Source organism: Podarcis liolepis (assembly GCF_965112155.1).
Source record: "Podarcis liolepis genome assembly, chromosome: 16".
Lineage (NCBI taxonomy): Eukaryota > Metazoa > Chordata > Lepidosauria > Squamata > Lacertidae > Podarcis > Podarcis liolepis.
Genome location: NC_139567.1, coordinates 21,469,069 through 21,491,347, shown reverse-complemented (window position 1 = coordinate 21,491,347; position 22,279 = coordinate 21,469,069).

The window sequence follows — 22,279 nt, the reverse complement described above, 5'->3', positions numbered from 1 at the left end:
TGGACTGGCAGTTGTTCTCCAGGACATAGGAAGGTGAGGGGTGTTTGTTTGCTTGTTTGTTTGTTTGAACTAACTCAGACCATTGGTCCATGTAGCTCAGGATTGCACACAGGAGGCCAACGGGATCCTCAGAGGTTCGCATGAGTCTTTGCCTAGCCATACCTGAAGATGCTAGGAATTGATGCTCTGCCACTGAGTTGGGTCTCCTCTGCATTGCATCTCTCTGTGTGTAACATGTACTTGTGCCATAATTCCACCCCCTTAAAGGTGCGATTCACCTCCACTCAGAAGAAGAGGAATTCTGCCATGGGCTTTGATGCAATGCAGTTGAGACTCTTACAAGCATCTGCCCTGTTCTGCCAGCCTCTGTGTGTTCTCATTGTGCAGCTATTTTACATTAGCCATGCAGTTTTCAAAATGGTTTCACTTGAAAATGATTTCCTAAACACCCATTTCCTGATGATTATACGGCGCTTCTTTGTAATCTCTTTTTTTAAAAAAAGAAATCCTTTAAAATTTATTTTGTTCTTTTTAAAAAAATTGCTAGTAATTACAGCTAGAGAGCAAACAGTTACTCTGAGAAGGATGTAGTGATGCACTTGCCTGGGAGCAATGCGGCTAAACTACTATAGCAGCAATACACACACACCCCCACACACATACTGGATAACAGAACATCTGGGAGGCTTGATCAAAGGGAGCAGAATACAGGAGGAGGTGGGGAGGACTTTGCCTACCTTGCAGACTCATTGTAAGAATAAAATGGGGAGGGGGCAGAGGACCATGAATGCCACCTTGCACTCCTTGGAGGAAAAGCGGGATATAAATGTAACAAATACAGTGGTACCTCGGGTTACATATGCTTCAGGTTACATACGCTTCAGGTTACTAACCCAGAAATATTGCTTCAGGTTAAGAACTTTGTTTCAGGATGACAAACAGAAATTGTGCTCCAGTGGTGCGGCAGCAGCAGGAGGCCCCATTAGCTAAAGTGGTGCTTCAGATTAAGAACAGTTTCAGGTTAAGAACAGACCTCTGGAACGAATTAAGTACTTAACCCGAGATACCAGTGTAAATCAGATTGGCAGAACCTGAGAGAAACCGAAATTGAGATATCCATCCACCCCCAACCCCTTTTCTCCAGCTCGTTCCCTGAGATCTTCTCTAAGAGTGTGGCTAGTTGTCCCCAGTGTCACAGAAGCCCATCTGGCCTCAGCAAGAAGTCAGGCATTTAGCATCTCTGGTTCCATGCTCTGGAACCCCCTTCCAACAGTGATTTGGCAGGCATCCTTGCTTTTGACTTCCATGCCTCTCTTGAAGACATCTCTCTGTGGACTGACCTATATCACTGGGTGTGTGTTTTTATATAAGAAAATAGTTTTTGTTAAAGATGTTCTTGTGTAACAAATGAGCAAATAAATGAAGAAAACTGCATATAGTGTCTCCACTTTCAATTCATAGAGTCTTTTTCACAGTTCGTTTGCATTCATGCAGCTCCCATTTATCACAAGACAATGACCTATCTCCCACCCCCAAAGCATACAAATCAATATGGCTAATCTGACGCAACAACCTATACTGCTGTTTGAAACATTTTCGATCAGCCAGTCAATTTAATGATCATCTTGTACTGTTTTTAATGATGCCTTAAGTTTTATCATTATACACACTGGATGTTTTATGGTATGGTGACATAGAAATACCTTTAGGAATAAATAAATCCTGATATATGTGGAAACCTGCTCCTTGATTCTGGTAGATATTTTTTGCCTTTCGACAGTCTCCATAAGGACTCTTGAGCCACAAAAGAAAAAGAAAAAGTTTTCACAACACAGGCCTCTGTCTCTGTTGTGAATGATCTGTTTAAGTCCTTTCCCATCCCAAAGTACAGATATCCTGGGTGGGTGGACAGCCTCGGTCCAGTTTCATTGTTATTCCATGAAAACATGTCTCACTCCTCCTGCGTAGCTTGGAGGGGTTCGTTCAGAAAATGAAAAGGCCACATGTACAGACAGTTTGATACAGTTCTCTGTACACATCTCTGCCCCTCCTGATGCATAAGTTGTTGATGTGCATGAGTGCTTGTCTACACTGATAATAAAGCCACTTCCACCCTACAAAGGAGGTAGGGTTGCGGGCTTCACGGCCCCACCACACACGCAGCGGCTGGAGCCCAGCCCCGGCGTGATTGGGGGGATTCCCAGCTGAGTCACCCCCTGGCCAGACAATCAGCTGGCTCTAGGGGCGTGGCCTGCCCTATTTAAGGCAGGACGCGGCTGGGGATCTCCCTCTTTGCCGCCTGCCAGCTGTTCCGGTTTTTCCCACCCTCGCACCCTATAAGGTTTTCGTTCCTTGACCTTGCTATGGACCTTGGTTGGTCGCCGTTGAGGGGCCTGGTAGGAATTTTTCCACTTGGCAAATTGGCACCAGCCACTTGGTTTTCACCTACCTTGGTTTTCACCTACCTTGTACCAACTTTCTTGGTATTGGCGGTTAGGCATTGGTATTGCTCTGTAGTTGGAAGAGGGGAGAAAGTGCCATCAGCTGCCCTGCATATTGAAGGGTAGTCCGATAAAGGATTCTGGGGGGCGTGGCCCTGTCCAAAGCCTGGGGAGGTGAGGGTCTAAGGCATGCCCCCAAACGGTGATCCCAGGGGAGTTCCTAGTTGATGTGCATCAGAAATCCCCCTACTGGCGGTTAACCCTTCCTGGACTTCAAGCGGACGGGCTAAAGTCGGATATAGTCGGTTAGGACCAATGCTTAAGCCAATACCGCTCATCACCTGTAACCAATAAAGTTGTGGCCTTATTTAGCCCATTAACATTAATAATTATGTCATGTGTCATTATTTCCACGGGGGGGGGGGGGGACAAAAAGAATCATGATGTGACTGGTACCATTGCATAAAAATGTCTGTACTTGTGCGCACTGGTGACTTGAAGAGGCATGAACTGAAAACTGGCAGAAGATTCTCCATGCCTGGCAGAAACGGAACTCGACAGCAGAACACATGTTTTGCAAACTGGAAGTCCCAGGTTCCATTCCCAATATCTCCAGTTGAAGAATCTGAGGTAACAGGTGCTGGAATAGACCTGTTTCCAAGGCTCTTGAGAGCTGTCGCCAGTCCAAGTGGACAATCCAGGGCTAAACGGTACAGCAGCCTGTTTGCTTTTCCACATGACTGGTTAATCAAGCATGCATCCTGAGTTGCTTGCATAAAGTTTTCAGGGAGGTTAGACTATACCCACACTTTATGTTCATCAATCCTAATTTCTTTGCTGGGATTTTTTGGCTAATTAAACAATTTGTGCCTTTTAGAACTGGGTGTGTGTGCTTAAATATAGTGGACAGACAAAGTACTGGAAGTTTTTTAGCTTCTTAATTCTCTCTCACACACAAATCTTTTTCTGTTCCTTTTTTCTATTTCTTTCTCTCTCTTTTCCTTTCTCCCCTATCCTTTCCTTCCTTTTTTTGCCTTTAGATTAATCTTTTAGTTTGGTCCAAAAAAAGAAAGAAAGATATTTAATAATAATCTTTGTATTTTTCTTTATAAACCCACCCACATACATACTGTGGACCAATATTGTTTTCGTTTGTTATTACACTATGCATTTTTGTGTTTTTATATTGCAAGCTGCCCTGTGATCTTTGGGTGAAGGGTGGTATATAAATTTAATAAATAAATGAACAAGGAGCATTCGTTCCAATTTGCTTTTGTGGCATTTATGCACCTGCCCTATTAATCATTAATTCACCCCCCCCCACTTCCCAGCACAATCCCCCACTTTCCTAACCACAAAAAGTTGGTGGCAGGAGTCGGCTGAGGAAGTCTCGGATTGCCCTGTGTTGGCTCAGGCCCACTCAGAATTACTCTTCAGTATTTATTAAAATTATTAGTCATCTGTCACCCAAAGGTCTCTAAACGACTTACAGCAAAGAAAAATATACGATGTATAATACCATAAGGGGAAAAGGAGGGGAATCATAAAATACATTAATATTTCATATAACATAGCAACCTGGGTGGAGAGGGGGGAAATATACCAGCTGTATAAATAATAGCAAACAACATTAACAATAATCAAATAATAAAGAAAGCAATACTCTGACCCACTAATTAGCAAATAAACAAGACCTCAACCATCTGCTAGTCCAAGAATCATCCACATTGAACCAGCAAGTGTCCACATTTAACCTCCCCACCCTACCCAGAAGTCTGGTGTCAAGGCCAGCTGTTACAAATCCAGTGGTGGCTCTAACTCCAGTGAAGCTCTACTGTAGCATCACACCTCTCCCTTCAGGGGAGAGCAGTAGCAAAGCACAGCAGGAATATGGTAACAGAAGTTTTACCTGCACTGCAGTTGACCCAGCAAGTGCAGAAATGGAGGCATGCCTGCCTAGGAATTTATCCTCTCACCAGGGCTGTTGAACTGGGGGGGGGGGGGTGTCAGATGGCAAGGAGGGGAGAAAGAGATGAAGGCAGGCAGGCACAGCCCCTTCCTGACCACATGTTGAATTAGCATTTTAGACCCTAATTCAATCCTGTGCAGGGCCCAGATCTGGGTTGGGTCCAGATTATCACAGATCAGGATCATCATCATTATATTTATATACTATAATATGTTGCTGGTGGTCAACAAAAGACGTTTAAAGACTGTCTCAAGGCAAATCTTTAAAAATGTAGTATAAACACTGACAACTGGGCAACACTGGCCTGCGAGTGCTCCAGTTGGAGAACAGCCTTTACCAAAGGTGTCATGGGCTTTGAAGACACTCGAACTCAGGACGCAAGGGAGAAATGTGCTAAGAGGAAGGCACACTTGGCAAATCCACACCGTGATCAACTCCTGCCCAGAAACCAATGTCCCCATTGTGGAAGGACGCGTGCATCCAGAATTGGCCTCCACAGTCACCTACAGACTCATTGTTAAAACCATGTTTATGGAAGACAATCTTACTCGGCTACGAGTGATTGCCAAAGAAGAAGAAGAAGAAGAAGATTTATATGAAGTGTCAGCTAAACCCTAAATCAGATCAGGGGTTGTACACAGGCCAAATACAAACCCATTTTTTTATTTTTAAAAAACTTATAAAAGATAAACGATACCTAATTGATTATATCCCCCTATTTGCATTGCATTGAAAACAAGTAAGATGAAATAACGTAATGACAATGTAATGACATAATTTACACACATTACATGATTAGCACAATTATGTAATTATTGCATAAATTATATGTTATGTCATTTCGCCACATCAGACAGCAAGATGAATAATGCAGTTTCTTGCAGAATGTGAACTGAAGAAGAATGGAAACAGTGCTGAAGGGGACAAATAGAGGGCAGCATTGAAAGTGATGCCCCTCTTACACCCTGAATTCATAGCGGTGGGTGTGAAGCCTTCTGTGTTGAGTTTTATTCTCCCTGCCCCAGTTTTTAAGTTTTCCTCTTTGAAACACCAGAAGGAAGGAGAACCCCCCTGAGCTTGCCAAGTGAAGAAAACGTAGAGCTGAATTCTCAATATTTGGCTTTGCCACTAGCTTCACAGCACCCATGTTTTATTCCCTCAGAACCTGATTCTGAGCAGGGGGGCGAAACTGCTATACCAGTTGAATTCAAAAGAGAGAGCTGGTGGAACACTGGGAACGTCGCCCTTCATCCCAGGACAGAGCTGTTTCCCTCCCCCAAGAGAAACAGTCAAACTGAAGGGCTGCTTTCCTGGGCCAGAAGGGGCAGGTAAGGAAACTTCTGAAGGAGCCAGTAACAGGCTGCTGCTGCTGCTGCTGCTTTGAATTCTTTCCAGGTCTGTGGGGGGTGTTTCATTATTCATTTAAGCTGCGTATTCCCTCTGGAGTTGTTAATTTGGGGAAGGAACTGCTAGAGAGAGTCAAGAAAAGACCCATGGAGATACAGAGCGTGGCAAGCGCCTTCCCTCGCCAGAACGCTGCCGCATACTCATCTTGGCAGAAAGGGACGATGGTACCCTGCCTGTGAGAAATGACTTATAAAGGAAGAGAGGGAGAATAGGAAATAAATCCCCCTCAAAGAAGAGAGAGGGAGAGGGAGAAATAAACCTAAGGGCACAGCAGATTCAAAACACCAACAATGTATAATATTTGAGTGCTCTTATCTTGGAATCCGCTGCTTCTTAGCCTAGAGGGATCAAAGAACAGGTCTCTCGCTCTGTATGTGTGTGTGTGTGTGTGTGTGTGTGCTTGTGCACGCACACTTGATAAACCTAATCACCACAGTGGAGCCATTTTTCCAGTTCTCTGAAAAATCTAACCTTCTTCACCTCGCTTTCAGCATTGCATGGCAGGATAGGAAGGGAAAACGTGGGTCCCTGCTGATAAAAAACTGTTCAGGAGCCGTTTGCTGCTAGATACCAATTTGGGGGTGGGACAAACAACAAAGGAAGGTTGTTAGCTACCATGCCCTGCTTGTGGGCTTCCTGAAGGCATTTGATTGGCCACTGAGTGAAACAGGATGCTGAACTACAGAAGATGGCTTGTCCTTGGTCTGATGCAGCAGGGCAGCTCTTATTTGCTGCTAAGAGTCACCAATTGCACCTCCTTCTCCAGAGGGTTGTGGTCTTCACGCACTGCTTTATCAGCTTCTTGGAAGCATTTGACTGCCAACATTGACTGGGGACATTGAACCTACAGTCCTCTGTATGTTCTTGAGCTCTTCAGTGTCCATCAGCTGCAGCCTGCATGGCCAGTTATCAGTGGTGATGGGAGTTGGAGAGTCAAAAATTCAGAACTTGAGAGTTAAACTGTTGGATAGGGACCTGGGGAGAGAGGTACATTTTTGGAGATGGATAGGGGTTAGGTAGGCAGGACAACCCAACCTGATTCCCTTAGAGGAATGTAAAATCCTAAAAGGAGCTGTGAGAGTGTTGCTGGTTTAGGAATATTAATAGACATTTTAGGTGGAGACTAGGTTTAAATCAGAGTGCTGATTGAGGTTTTAAAGTTCTCTGTAAGGTGTGTTTGCCTGAAATTTAGTATTGTGCCTCATATGAGTAACCATAAAGTTAAAACCCTCATTGAGTGTAAATAAATAAAAAGTACAGTTTTGTTCCAGTATGTTGAACCTTTGTATGGGGGAGAAATAGACACAGGGCAACCTTTACACAGGTAAAATCCTTGGCTGAAGTTTATTAAAGAAACACAACCATAGACAGATAAAACAAATCTTTCTAGTGTTAGTAACAGGGATAGTTTAATCTTTTAAACACCCAGGCAATTAGTCACATTACCCACATCCTCATCTTCTGTGGCCCTGCTCATAGACCCTTCAGTATGATAACATGAGGGAATTCTGATGTGAGGCACATCTGCTAGATATTAAAATACATGCCAAATAACTGCATCAACATCTATACACTTTTCCTCTTAAATATTCAAAGTATTTGGCATCCTTATAACAAAGTTCGTAAGATAGGTTGATAATACTAACCTATAATTTAGAGTGGGACAGGGGCTGAGGCGGAGACAAAATGGCTTGTCCAAGGCCACAATATGAATCATGGCTGTGCTGAGATTTTCACCAGTTGGTCAGATGCAGCATTCAATGGGCCCTTAGTGAATGAATACCTAGCCGAGTCTATAAACATCTGTCAGTTGCTACAAGACACTGCTGAGACAACTTATATGTTCTGCCTCAGCAGCAAGATCACTCACTGTGGTCCTGAAATCCACACCATGTTCCTCTCCAAGGTGCTGATCATGTCTTGCCTTGCCTTTCTGCCTGCTGGAACCTTCCTCCTGACCTCCCCCTTCCTTAGGCAAACTCCCTTGGGCAATCTGACAGCTTCATGTCAATCAGGATCTGAATTTCCCTTCATCTTAAGCCTCGTAGTGCCCAGAATGAGGGGATCACCTTCCTTCTGGTGTCTCCGTTTGCAAATTCAGTCTGGGTCTCCCATTTGCAAATTCAGCTGGGGTCTGTTACATGGATTGCCTCTCAGGCCAGCACACATAATCTCTTCTTCCTGGGATGTCTCTGTAGTTTCCCCTCCCTCTCCCCCCGCTCCACGTCCCCCACCGACAAGGCAGTCGCTTGATGAATCTTGCATTGAGGCTTGAAGGCAAGAGGCATGCCTGGAATAAGCTACAGAATCAGCCTCCCACTTCAGTTCTCCCACTAATGTATGAGCGCATCCATTTCATTTAATCATCTCCACGATCTCCGGGGGGACGCTGCCTCTCCATCTCGCCATGTTCTGAAGGGGTCCTTGGGCATACAAGAAGACTTTAAATAAAAAAGAAGAGCAGCGGAGGTAAAGCACATACACTCATGGGTATAAACACACAAATGCAGACCTGCAACCTCTCCTGCTGCACACACACACACACACACCACCAGGGATGTATCTAATGTGCCTGAAGAATGCTGCTAATATTACTGGTCGCCTTTTTCTCCCCACGAAATCCACTGGTTTCCGTCTGAGCAGGAAACTCCCCCAGTTTTGCCATGGATGCCTTTGCTTTAGGCCACGAATGGCAAATCTGTTTCCCTCCAGCTGTTTCTGGATTTACAATTAGAAACAGGGGAGAAATTCAGTGTTGTTTGCATTTTAATGAGAAGCTATTTAATTCTCACTTCTCGAACCAATATATAAATCGAAACAAAATGATCCCCAAAATTAGCACTCCTCTGAGTTTTGTGGTGCATTTCTCTAACCAATGAGTACAAGCATTTTGGGTGTGTGGGGAGAGGAGGGATGCCTACATTGGTGCATTTTCAAAAACAACATATGAAAATGTATTGTATTAGGGGAAATAGATTGCAAAAATGTGGATATTAGGGAAAAAGCATACTAAAAGGCATTAGAGTAGATGATCCATTGGATCACTTCCAGATCTACTATGATTCTAAGAAAATACTGGCATTTTAATGAGGTTTTTAATATGAAAAATACAAATTGATGCACAAATGGCTTTAAGGTTGGAAAAACTAGGAACAGAAATAAACAGAAATTGGAAAATGCACCCATCCCTCTCTGCTGCTGCTGCTGCTACTGCTGCTGCTGCTGCTGCTACTACTACTACTACTACTACTACTACTAATAATAATAATAATAATAATAATAATATGTTTATTGTACCCCACCCACCTGACTGGATTGCCCCAGCCACTGGTTGGTTTCCAAAATATATAAAAGCATAATAAAACATCAAACATGAAAAACTTCCCTATACAGGGTTGCCTTCAGATGTCTTCTAAAAGTTGTACAGTTTTTTATCTCCTTGACATCTGATGGGAGGGTGTTCCACAGGCTGGGCACCACTAGCAAGAGGGCCCTCTACCTGGTTCCCTGTAACTTCATTTCTCGCAATCAGGGAACCGCCAGAAGGCCCTTGGTGCTGGATTTGAGTGTCTGGGCTGAACGATGGAGGTGGAGACACTCCCTTCAGGTATACAGGACTGAAGCCATTTGGGGTTTTAAAGGCCAGCAACAACACTTGGAATTGTGCTCAGAAATGTACTGGGAGCCAATGTAGATCTTTTAGGACCAGTCTTATATGGTCCGGCAGTCACTGCAGTCACCAGTCTAGCTATTGCAATTGCTTGTCCCTCAATAGGATCCCTGGCTCTTAAAAAAACAACAACCCAGCAACAGAGCTTCTCACACACATCGTAGGTGCCGAATTTTGAGGGGGCTCAACCTTCTCCTTAAAATCCTCCACCCCCATGAGCTGTTGCCCCTGCCTTGAGGCATGTCTGATGCAAGAAGCATTGTAGAGAAAAAGACCCTGAGTGGCCAGAACTTCTATTCTTCACTGACCCTGTGCTGCTAGAGGCCTGGGTCTCAGAGCTTTTCCTTCCTTCCTTGGCAAAACTGCACAAGAAAAGGGAAAAGAATAGCAGTTATCTTTCCTTCCCTTGGTTTCGATTTTTAAAAAGGGAAGCTGAAAGAATGACCAAATAATTCTACCTTGGGTCAGACAATTGATACAAACAAGCAAATCTGAAATGACAAACCACCCAGAGAGGGTGATGCACATCAAAGTCTCCCCACAAACAAATGCACGCACAAGCCTCCTCTGTGCAGGATTGTTTTCTAATGTTGGCACATCCAAATCTTCACTGCTTCTTTCCAAGCTGGGAACAAGGCCCAGAGTCGGAGGACTCTCTGCCAGCTCTTCCTAAGATGTGCCTCAGCCTGTTGCTTGCCATCCCTGGAAAGCAACTATGTTTGGGGCTCGGAAGCCAGAAACAGACTCAGCAGAACTTTGCCCTCCTTTTCTCATGCTGATTGACTGCATCCACATCTGCAGCTTGGCTTGTGTCTGGTTTACAAGAAAGTGGGCCAGGAATCCATTCTTGGCAAGCAAGACGTGCTATTAGCTTGTTCTGCTCTGGATTCCTTGAGCCCAAGGGTCTCATCAAAGATGTGCATTGCCTGAAGTGAAGAAACATCAGCAAGCTGAGGCTGCTTTGCCTATTCCATGGGGGGCTGTCACATTCTGGATGGAAGAAGGCATTTGCGTGCAGGGCTTAAGGCTCAGGACCCTTCAATGCAGACAAGGTCAGGCTCCAGAGGCACCATCAAGAGACTGTATGAAGCTCACTGAGGCCTTTTGAAGAATCTCTTGCCATAATTTCCTCCCTGAGCCTTTTAGCTGGTGGGTCGCCATCTGATGACAACACTGAAGTTTGTTTTCCCCCACAATGGCACTGACATAAGAACACAAAAAGAGCCTTGCTGGATCAAGCCAAAGGCCCATCTTTTTTTTCCCTTTTCTTTTTTAAAAAATATTTTTTATTAAAGAATTTCATGAATTACAAAAGAACATGCAACGTCTCTCCTTTTTTGTACAGATTATAAAGGTTATGTTCAGTGTAAGACAATATAGTATCCAGAGATAGGGGGAGCGAGTAGAGGGGAGAGGATGGGTGAAAAAGTTATGCACTATTTTTTTTTGGTTTTCCAACTTTGTATATGTGTGAGGTTTTTACGTCGGTGTCATTTGGGTAGATTCTCTTTTTATAGATTTGTTGGTTTACATGGGCAGTGAGAGAAGGCTCGAGGGGGGGGCAAGGCATGATTGTTTGCCTTTGATTGCCTGCAGTGAGATTTATTTGCATGTTTTGAAGGGGGGGTTGGATTACTGGGTCAAGTTAGCCATATTGCTCTGTAAGCTGTTGGTCGATCCCTGCTATCGTTATTGTCATGTGTAATAAAGGGGAGCCATACCGTGGTGAAGATGTCCTCTCTTTTTTTATCCGTGTCAGTTTCAATCTGTCAGTTAGCTTTTCTAGTAAAGCCATTTCCCATGCAATTTGGTACCAGCCAAAGGCCCATCTTGTCCAACATCCTATTTTCACAGTGGCCAACCAGACGGCTATTTTGGGAAGCCAGGAAGTGGGAAATGAGCATAGCAGCACTCTCCCTACCTGTGATTCTCAACAAGTGTTATTCAGAAGCATACTCCCTCCGACACTTGGAGGGAGAACCTAGACATCATGGCTGCTACCCATTGATGGCCTTCTCCTCAATGAATTTGTCTAATCCTCATTTAAAACTGTCAGGGAACTGCCATCAGAGCCAAGAGGAGAGGTAAGGCTCCCCAATGATGCAGGGGAGGGAACAAGCAAGGAGAGAGAGAGAGAGCTTCCGCTGGGGAAGGAAATCAAGGTGACACCAGGAAGAAAGGGGAGGCTGAGAGTACTGCGGAGGGAAGGCTCCGAGACTCTTCCAGTGAAATCAGCGGGGAGAGGACAGGACCTCCGCTTGGCACGCCCACGCTGCGCAGAATGCTTCTGCGCAGAGAATCTAGGAGGAGACTTGGAGTCAAGGAAATTTTATGTTGGAAGAAATTTAGGAAACGCCCACTGACGGATTCTGCCAGTGACTGAGACAGTCGCGTTGTAAGGGCTGTCCAGCCAGGGAGAGGTTTAGCTATACAACCAGCTTGGAGCACAAGCAACCCCAATTCCCATTATAAAAACCATCCAAGTTTGTGGCTATCACTAGTTCTGGACTACAAGAGGTGTCAACTGTGACATGTTTTAGATGCTTATCTAAAACTTACCTGCTTGTTCAGTCACTTCCTGAATATTATTTTTTAAACTGCTGAAGAACTCAGGAAAGAAAACCACAGAATGTGGTACTGAGAACAGCTTCCTGAGAGCCTCAACTTTCATTCATTTATTTCATAAAAGATTCTAGTCCTTGTGACAGAGAAATACACTTGACAAAATATGTGAGCAGCGCATGGGCAGTTAGGTAGTTGATTCCACTCCCCATGGCAAGCAATGCCTGGAAGAATTGTGGGAAAGAGTACAAAGTTTGCAGAATGAATTGTGCAAAGGAAGGGAAATTATGCCAGTGTCCTAATTTTGGGTAAAGCTTTTAGCTTCCGGAATCATACTATGCAGAATTTGGATGGTTTCATAGCACAGAACTGTAATGTGTTAAGCAAGGAAAACAACGCATTGTCCCAAGCCAAGCTCTTGAACTAGAAAGAGAAACCTGGGAGAGGAAGGACAGTGTGACCAAGAGGGAGCAAAGGCAAGGATGGTGTGATCAAGGGGTAATCAAAGGGCAAATAGAAAGAAATGAGGCTCGGGAGTAGTCCTGGAAGCGAGATGTTGTTTTGCCAGATGTTCAGATAAAGACATTGTTCAATCTTCTCAAGCTTTCTGCTGTCAACTCAAGAACACCAGGGGTAGCACAGAATGACTGGCAGGGAACTTAAGGTCTGGGTAGAACTGGGAGGGACTGCAGGTGCAAAGGCAAGTTGCCATCACACTTGCTGAGACCAATTCATCACCTTTATAATTAGAGCAATTTTCCATAGCATCAGGCATTGTCTTCTCCATTCCTGGGAGCTAGATGTTCCCCCGAAAAATAACTGGATGGCTGCCTCTGTTTTAAGAGTTGCTTAAAACTACTATGTCCTACAGATATTTCTCTCCCTCTGTAAAATAAAAAGAGAAAAAGAATGTCACTGTGAAATGCTGCAAGATGCTGTTTTGCCTTGCAAAGCAGCCCAGATTTGCTGGAGCAGGAATTCCACACAAGTCAGGATGGAGTCATTAAATTGCCTGGAAATGGGGTTGCGTCTCGAAGGAGCCAAGGGTAATTGATGGGCTGGATTCTGTCAAAAGCAATGCAAGACTCCATGCTAGACATTGCCAGTTCCTAAAGGTAAAAAAAGGTAAAGGACCCCTGGACAGTTAAGTCCAGTCAAAGGCGACTATGGAGTTGCAGCGCAACAGCAAACAGAATTGGTAGATCGTTCATTGTCAGGGTGTGGGATAAAAGATTGAAGAATAACTTGAAATCATGACTGTAACCTGTATGACAGCAGACCTCTGGAAATCTACATACCTAGAGAGGAAAGCATCTGCAGAAACAAGGTGAGGTCTGTTATGCTTCTGAAAATGTACAATCTGCCAGAGGTTGAGATTTGTCCAGCATTTCTGAACAGCACCTAGTTTCATGGTGTCAATAGTAGCTACTACCTTGGAGATACATTAGCTAGAACAGGGATGAGGAACCTGTGGTCTTCCAGATGTTGCTGGATGCCAACCCCACTCAGCCCCAGCCAACATTACCAATGAGTAATGGTATTTGCTGGGCAGTCACCACCAGCTCACACGGGTGGCGCTGTGGGTTAAACCACAGAGCCTAGGGCTTGCCGATCAGAAGGTCGGCGGTTCGAATCCCTTCGACGGGGTGAGCTCCCGTTGCTCGGTCCCTGCTCCTGCCAACCTAGCAGTTCGAAAGCACGCCAAAGTGCAAGTAGGTAGATAAATAGGTACCGCTCCAGTGGGAAGGTAAACAGCGTTTCTGTGTGCTGCTCTGGTTCGCCAGAAGCGGCTTAGTCATGCTGACCACATGACCCAGAAGCTGTATGCCGGCTCCCTCCGCCAGTAAAGCGAGATGAGCGCCACAACCCCAGAGTCGGCCACGACTGGACCTAATGGTCAGGGGTCCCTTTACCCTTACCTTACACCACCAGCTCAGACCCCATGAACATACATGTGAAACCTAGGGGTGGTGTTCAGTGCTAATCCTGTTCAAAGTAAACCCATTGAAGATAATGGACATGACTCACATAAGCTGATTAATGTCAATAGGTCTGTTCTGAACAGGGTTGAGTTACAACCCCAATGTGCATTACTTTACACTTGCTGACTTTAAACCACATTCGCTCTTTTAATGTCCATTCACCCAATTTAAAGAGATCATTTTTGGAGCTTCTTGCAATCCCTTTTTGTTCTTGCTACCCCAAACAATTTGGTATCATAGCTTCCTCACTGCTCACCCTTAACTCCAGATCATTTACGAACAAGTTCAAAAGCACAGGTCCCAATGCCAGGCCTTGTGGGCCTCCACTTTCTACATCCCTCCATTAGGAGAAGAATACATTTATTCCTTAACCAGTTACTGATCCATAAGAAAACCTGAGTGTTTGTATTGGATATTGTTTATTGCCAGGCTTGTGAATGGGTTTGAAAAGTGGGTGGAGATTGGTGCGATGGCTGCTGATGTCACAAATGCATCACCTCTAAATTAGGGGGCAATAGTGGCAGTACATTAAGCTGTTCCTACAAGGAAGGGGATTTTGAGGCACTGTCTCCCAAGTGAAGTCTCAGAGCCCCCAACCCCTGCTCCTGTCTATTAACTTCCTCACTCTCTCAGATTCCCACCATAGCAACTCAGGAGGTGAAAGCAGGCAGACAGAAAGCTGCACAAATGTGTTGTCATGATTATTGAAGAATACCCATGCATACTTTGCAAACAGCTGATTTATTCATTGTGAACAGTGAATGGAAACCCAAGCATGCCAACTGCAATCAATTAGATTCTATTCAAGTTCCCTAACAGATGTGCCTTCAAATGTATTTGTCAACAGAACACAATCTTGACTTGCATTTGACAAAGCTGAGACGTATTATTGGTTGGATCAGTTCCACAGGTTGAAATCATTGACACCAACGATGCTTAGTCGTCCCCCCCCCCATAAGCTCTTGAGTATGGGGGTTCTCTGAGCCTACAGACCAACTTCCTATCCTTTGCCAGCTAATGTCAGCAATAGTGCTCAATGAACCAGCAGAAGGTCTGCAGAAATTGCTGCATCCGATGCACAGATCTATCTTTGGGAACTTTTAGCATGTTTGTTCTCTCCATTTGCATAGGGAAATGTGGATATTTGGAAATAGCTCAAGAAGGTTCAGATATTTCTTTTTTTAAGGGGGGAAACAACTCAGGCAAAGCAAAGAGTGGGAAGCAGTGAGTACAGCAAGCAAACCATATTTCAAGCCTGATTGTAGCTGACACTACTCAATGCAATATGGACTGCAAACATATAATAGGAGGAGAAAGCTGTCTGTGCGACATGGAAAGCAGTCATGCTGTTGCAAGGCAGATGGAGGAGCTAATTTTTGCATGTTCCAAAAGCCGGTCCTTGTTGTTGCCAATCCGTTGTTCAAAGGACACGGTGGCAGTCCCAGCTTGCCAGAATAGAACTGCTCTCTGACACAGTCTGCACAATTGCTTTATACACGGTGAGGCTGTCATGGATGTACTTGCAAGTTGTGCTGACCCCACTATTAAGCAGAGTGATACAATTGCCTCAGGCGGCAAGTGCTGTGGGGTGGCAGCTCCCCTCCATCCCAGATGTTCTCCCTGAGCCCCCAGGCTACGTATGCCACAAAAACCATCATGAATCATCTACAGCGACCTGCTACCCTCCTCAGCTATGGTGAAGGGTTCTGTCCCATGGCCAGGGTTGAGGGAAGATTTGGATGGAGGTTCACTTGGCTTATGCATTTTGAATGGGGGCGGGGGGGGAGGCATCTTGTCCCTTGCAGTAGAAATCAGTCGTGGGCCAGCCCTACTGTGGATAATGCAAAGTACAACTGAACTGGTCTCGTGAATGCTTCAAGACATGCCCAGAAAGGAATCTTTAAAAATGGGTTGGATCAAAGGGGTAAACAGATTTATACAGTGTTATTCTGGCAGTTCCCTCACTGCAAGAAGCAAAGCTACAGGGAACCAGGCAGAGGGCCTTCTCAGTAGTAGCGCCCGCTCTGTGGAACGCCCTCCCATGAGATGTCGAAGAGATAAACAACAACCTGACATTTAGAAGACATCTGAAGGCAGCCCTGTTCAGGGAAGTTTTTGATGTGTGACATTTTGATGTATTTTTAATCTTTGTTGGAAGCTGCCCAGAATGGCTGGGGAAACCCAGCCAGATGGGCGGGGTACAAATTATAAATTATTATTATTATTATTATTATTATTATTATTATTATTATTATTATTCTAGAAAAAGAGGTGCCAGAGCTCACAGTGAACACCTCCTTTTTCTCTTATAATGGCAATGGTGCCCACCTGAAAGGTGCTGGAACTGAGCTCCAGCTGAAAAAAAAGCCCTGGATTTATAGAACAGTGGTCAATTTTTATTATGATTTGGAAGGGCATGCATCTGGTTTATTGCCTCCTCTGTTACAATTGGTAGGCAACCAAGTTTTACTCTGCCTAGACCCACATCCTTCATCCATTAGTTTCAGTGGGTCTATTCCTAAGTAGGAATAGCATTGGCTGCAAGCCTCTGTTGAGAGCCAGTGTGGTGTAGTGGTTAAGAGCGGTGGACTCTTAATCTGGGGAACCGGGTTCGCGTCTCTGCTCCTCCACATGCAGCTGCTGGGTGACCTTGGGCTAGTCACACTTCTCTGAAGTCTCTCAGCCCCACTCACCTCACAGAGTGTTTGTTGTGGGGGAGGAAGGGAAAGGAGAATGTTAGCCGCTTTGAGACTCCTTTGGGTAGTGATAAAGTGGGATATCAAATCCAAAGGCTTCTTCTTCTTCTGTTATCAGGAGGGGGTTCAGCTACTGGAGCTGGAATTCTGAATGCCTCAGTCCTTGAGTGCCTACTGAAGTTTCACATTAAAGCTAAATTTGTGGTGAATATTAACTTTGCCTCCTTGAGCAAAACTTCTGAAGCATTTGGAAATAAAACAGAAGGGTAGATAAGATTTTTTTAAAAAAATATTAAAAATCACATGAGGGTCCCACATAACTCTAGGTGAATGATTTCACCTAAGATTAAATTCAAAGGGTCCTCAGAAGTTCATGTTCTTGAAAACTTCTGGAAAATGCCAGAAAGGGAGTTTCATTAATACTTGAACAAATTCTGTACATCCCTCCTCAGTCCAGGTTCAAGAAAGGCAGTACTCACTCCACATCCTAGCATGCTTACATAAATGAGCACTTTGTATTTTCAACCTTTTGAAGGTTTAAGGGGGGTGGGGAATTGATGAGTTGTGACCTCTGAATCATTTGCGTATTTCTGCTTTTGATTTCTGCCAAATTAACTGCAGTCTCATGCTATCTGAGCCATTTTTGCTACCCAAAAATATGCCAAGCTGTCTTCATTTTTTCTGCCGTTGTAACCCTTTCACAAGTGCAGGCACAGGTAGCTATTGGACTATGAATCCCATGATGCAGCACAACTGCAGAATTTAATGCATCCTTTAACTGAAGGTAAAAAGGTAAAGGTAAAGGGAACCCTGACCATTAGGTCCAGTCGTGGACGACTCTGCGGTTGCGGCGCTCATCTCGCTTTATTGGCCGAGGGAGCTGGTGTCCAGCTTCTGGGTCATGTGGCCAGCATGACTAAGCCGCTTCTGGCGAACAAGAGCAGCGCACAGAAACACCGTTTACCTTCCCGCCAGAGCGGTACCTATTTATCTACTTGCACTTTGACGTGCTTTGGAACTGCTAGGTTGGCAGGAGCAGGGACCGAGCAACGGGAGCTCACCCTGCCGTGGGAATTTGAACCACTGACCTTCCGATTGGCAAGCCCTAGGCTCTGTGGTTTAGACCACAGTGCCACCTGCATCCCTCTTTTACTGAAGGTATGTAATTCCAAAACGGCAACAGAGCACAGCTGAGGTGCCTCTCAGTAGGGGTCTTTCATAATTCAGTGGTAGTTTGAGAATAAGTTGTGTCCCTGTCATCTCCAGCTAAATTTATCTCGGACAGCAGTCTGTGCTGGGAAAGGCTGAAGTCTCTTGAGAACTGTTGCCAGTTCAAGTAGCCAACACTGGCCTAGATGGACCAATGGCCTGACTCATCATAAGGAAACCTCTTATGAAACATGTTCACTTTTTTCAGCCTTATCCTCAATCAATGTCATCACATCATTCAAGAACACCTCTGGTGCCTATAAACCCCCTACAGTTTTGTGGCAGCAGTTTTATTACAGGGCTCTGGATTGTTTCAAAGCCAAGATGAATATCAGGAGAACAGGGTCATTCCAGAGAATACAGAGGTAGGCCATCCCTGGGCTACCCTTTCAAGATGGTGTCCCATTCCCTGCCAATACTGAGCTTGGATTCTTTACCTTCCTGGTCAGACCAGTGAACTCTCCAGCAGGGAAACAGAAGAGGAGTTTTCCAGTGGGATTTGGCAGAAGAGAGAGTTGCACCAGCAACTGCCAGGCAATAAGTGAAAAGCTTTATAGCTTCCCCCAATGCCCCACCCCTTTCTCAATGAGCAGTAGGTTTCTGAGGCAGAGTATACTCAGTTTCACAATTCCTGAGTGAGTAGGACACAGATAATAATTATTATTATTATTATTATTATTATTATTATTATTATTATTATTATTATTATTTATTTATTATTTATACCCCGCCCATCTGGCTGGTTTCCCCAGCCACTCTGGGCGGCTTCCAACTGAATATTAAAAACAGTACAGCATCAAACATTAAAAACCTCCCTAAAGAGGGCTGCCTTCAGATGACTTTTAAAAGTAAAATAGTTGTTTATTGCTTTGACATCTGCTGGGAGGGCATTCCACAGGGCAGGCACCACTACCAAGAAGGCCCTCTGCCTGGTTCCCTGTAACCTTACTTCTCGCAATGAGGGAACCACCAGAAGGCCCTCGGCGCTGGATCTCAGTGTCCGGGCTGAACGATGGGGGTGGAGACGCCCCTTCAGGTATACTGGACCAAGGCCATTTAGGGCTTTAAAGGTCAGCACCAACACTTTGAATTCTGCTTGGAAACGTACTGGGAGCCAATGCAGATCTCTCAGAACCAGTATTATGTGGTCCCGGCGGCCACTCCCAGTCACCAGTCTAGCTGCCGCATTCTGGATTAATTGCAGTTTTCGGGTCACCTTCAAAGGTAGCCCCACGTAGAGCGCGTTGCAGTAGTCCAAGCGGGAGATACCTAGAGCATGCACCACTCTGGCAAGACAGTCCGCGGGCAGGTAGGGTCTTAGCCTGCGTACCAGGTGGAGCTGGTAGACAGCTGCCCTGGACACAGAGTTAACCTGTGCCTCCATGGACAGCTGTGAGTCCAAAATGACTCCCAGGCTGCGCACCTGGTCTTTCAGGGGCACAGTTACCCCATTCAGGACCAGGGATTCCCCCGCACCCGCCCGCCCCCTGTCCCCCCAAAACAGTACTTCTGTCTTGTCCGGATTCAACCTCAATCTGTTAGCCGCCATCCATCCTCCAACCGCCTCCAGGCACTCACACAGGACCTTCACCGCCTTAACTGGTTCTGATTTAAAGGAGAGGTAGAGCTGGGTGTCATCTGCATATTGATGGACACCCAGTCCAAACCCCCTGATGATCTCTCCCAGCGGCTTCATATAGATATTAAAAAGCATGGGGGAGAGGACGGAACCCTGAGGCACTCCACAAGTGAGAGCCAAGGGGTCTGAACACTCATCCCCCACCACCACTTTCTGGACGCAGCCCAGGAGAAAGGAGCGGAACCACCATATAACAGTGCCCCCAGCTCCCAGCCTCTCTAGACGGTCCAGAAGGATGTTATGGTCGGTGTCAAAGGCCGCTGAGAGATCCAGCAGAACTAGGAAACAGCTCTCACCTTTGTCCCTAGCCCGCCAGAGATCATCAACCAGCGCGACCAAGGCAGTTTCAGTCCCATGGTGAGGCCTGAATCCCGATTGGAAGGGATCCAAATGGTCCGCATCCTCCAGGCGTGCTTGAAGTTGTTCAGCAACCACCCGCTCAATCACCTTGCCCAAGAATGGCAGATTTGAGACTGGGCGATAGTCAGTCAAATTGGCCGGGGCTAAAGATGTTTTTTAAGAAGCGGTTTAATGACCGCCTCTTTCAGTGGGTCTGGGAAGGCTCCCTCACAGAGGGAAGCATTCACTACCCCGCAGAGCCCATCGCCCAGCCCTTCCCGGCTTGCTTTTATCAGCCAGGATGGGCAAGGATCAAGGAGACAGGTGGTCAGTTTCACTTGTCCAAGCAGCCTGTCCACATCCTTGGAGGTAACAGATTGAAATTGATCCCATGTAACAGGACTAGACAGAACTCTAGCACTCTCCCACCCTGGCCCTGCTCCCACGGTGGAGTCTACCTCCTTCTGAATCTGAGTGACTTTATCTGCAAAAAACTTTGCAAAAGCATTGCAGGAGATCTTGGGGTCCCTACCAGGCCCCGGTGGTGCAGGTGGTTCCGATAGATTGCGAACCACCTGAAAAAGTCTCCTGCTACTGTTTTCTGCAGATGCAATGGAGGCAGTGAAGAAGGCCCTCTTCGCTGTCGCCATTGCCACTTGGTAGGCTCGACGTTGAGCTCTAGCCCGTGTCCGGTCTGATTCAAAATGAGTTTTCCGCCACCGGCGCTCTAGCCGTCTCAACGATTGTTTCATCACCCTCAGCTCCGGGGAAAACCACGGGGAAAAGGGAAGCTCCATGCTACCAGATGTATGTGCTACACCTCCTGGCCTGACCCATCACCATATTTGCTCCTGGATTTAACGGTGGAAGTTCTGGAGTTGGAGATGCCACCACCAGGGGGGCTTTGGGTTTCCCAGCTGCACAGACTCCCCAGTATGGTGCCCTGTGGGGAGAGGGTGGGCTGGCAGGGTAAACTTTCTCAATATGTTCTGGGCTGGAAGTATGGTCCTCCTCCAGGAGCTTATCTGGTTTGGGGTCCAGAAAAATGCTGGGGAAAGGCTGTAGCTCAGAAGAAGACCATCAGTTTTGCATGCAGAAGGTCCCTGGTTCAATCCACAGAATCTCCAGGTAGAGCTGGGAATGTCCCTTGTCTGAAACCCCGGAAAGCTGACCCCCCCAAGCATTGTATTTTATCTGTTTATTGCCCTCTAGGTGAGGATGATGAGTGGTGTACACACAAGTCCCACTGAAAGTCATGGGCTCTCCCTTTCAAGTAGATGCACATAATATCTCAGCCTCAAAGGACTGGGAGAATGCTCGCCCTGGCAGCTGCTGCAATTCAAAAATACACACACTCACACCCCACTCACACACACAAAAAAATCTCACTACAGCCACCCAAAGACAACCAACCACATTGTGGGCCACCCCCAACCTCTCTCACCACCAAGGAAACACAACAAGCGAATAGTAAGAGAACCCATATGAGTAACGCTGATACAAAACCCCACACATACACTAAGTAGAAGAATAGAGGCATAACCACCCAACCCAACCCCACCTTTCCCCCTCTCTCCTCCTCTTTTCTCCCTAACCTACCATTGTATGTAACAAGAAATCTTTAATTAAAAAAAAAATAGAAAAAGAAGGGATTCTCTCCCTCTGAGTGGAAACAAGGAGTCAGCAACTCTTAAGAGAAACCATCCCCCCCCTTTAAAAAGTGCATAACAAGCCAACACTGGGACTCCAAATTCATTCCCCCTGCCACCCCTCCCATCCTTGCAGACAATGACAGCTGCACCACCAGAGCTCCCCCTCCCCGGATTCTGCTGACTCAAGAAGATGGCGCACTGGGGGTGTTGCATGATGTTCAGACAAGATGAGCAATACCACAGAGAGAGAAAGAGAGAGATTAGCAGCTGGGGGGAGAGGAGGGAGGAGGGGTGGCAAGACAAAATCCACACTGTAGCTGAACACCTGCTTGGGATGCTTGTTGAGTGATGGGTTTATCTCTCCAGGACAGGGAAAGTATTGCCAGGATGATACGGTGACTGCCTAGTGTCTTCTGCCTCCTGGGGAAGGGAGGGGGGTGTTGATGGGGAGGAGGAGGAGAGACTATATCAGGTGGATTGTCAGTCAATCTACAAACTCTGCCTTTCCAGTCTCTTGGCAGCATAAATGCCAAGCCGAGCGCATTCAGCACAACAGATGGGAACATCTCACGCCGGCTGGGTGAAGATAAGGGAAAGAGAGCAACGCCGTATAGAAAACACCAGGAAATTTGCTGGAGGTGGAAACTATTTCTAAATATATATATATATAATTTGGTGAGAGGGGCGTGAAAGAAATGCACAAAGCACACGTC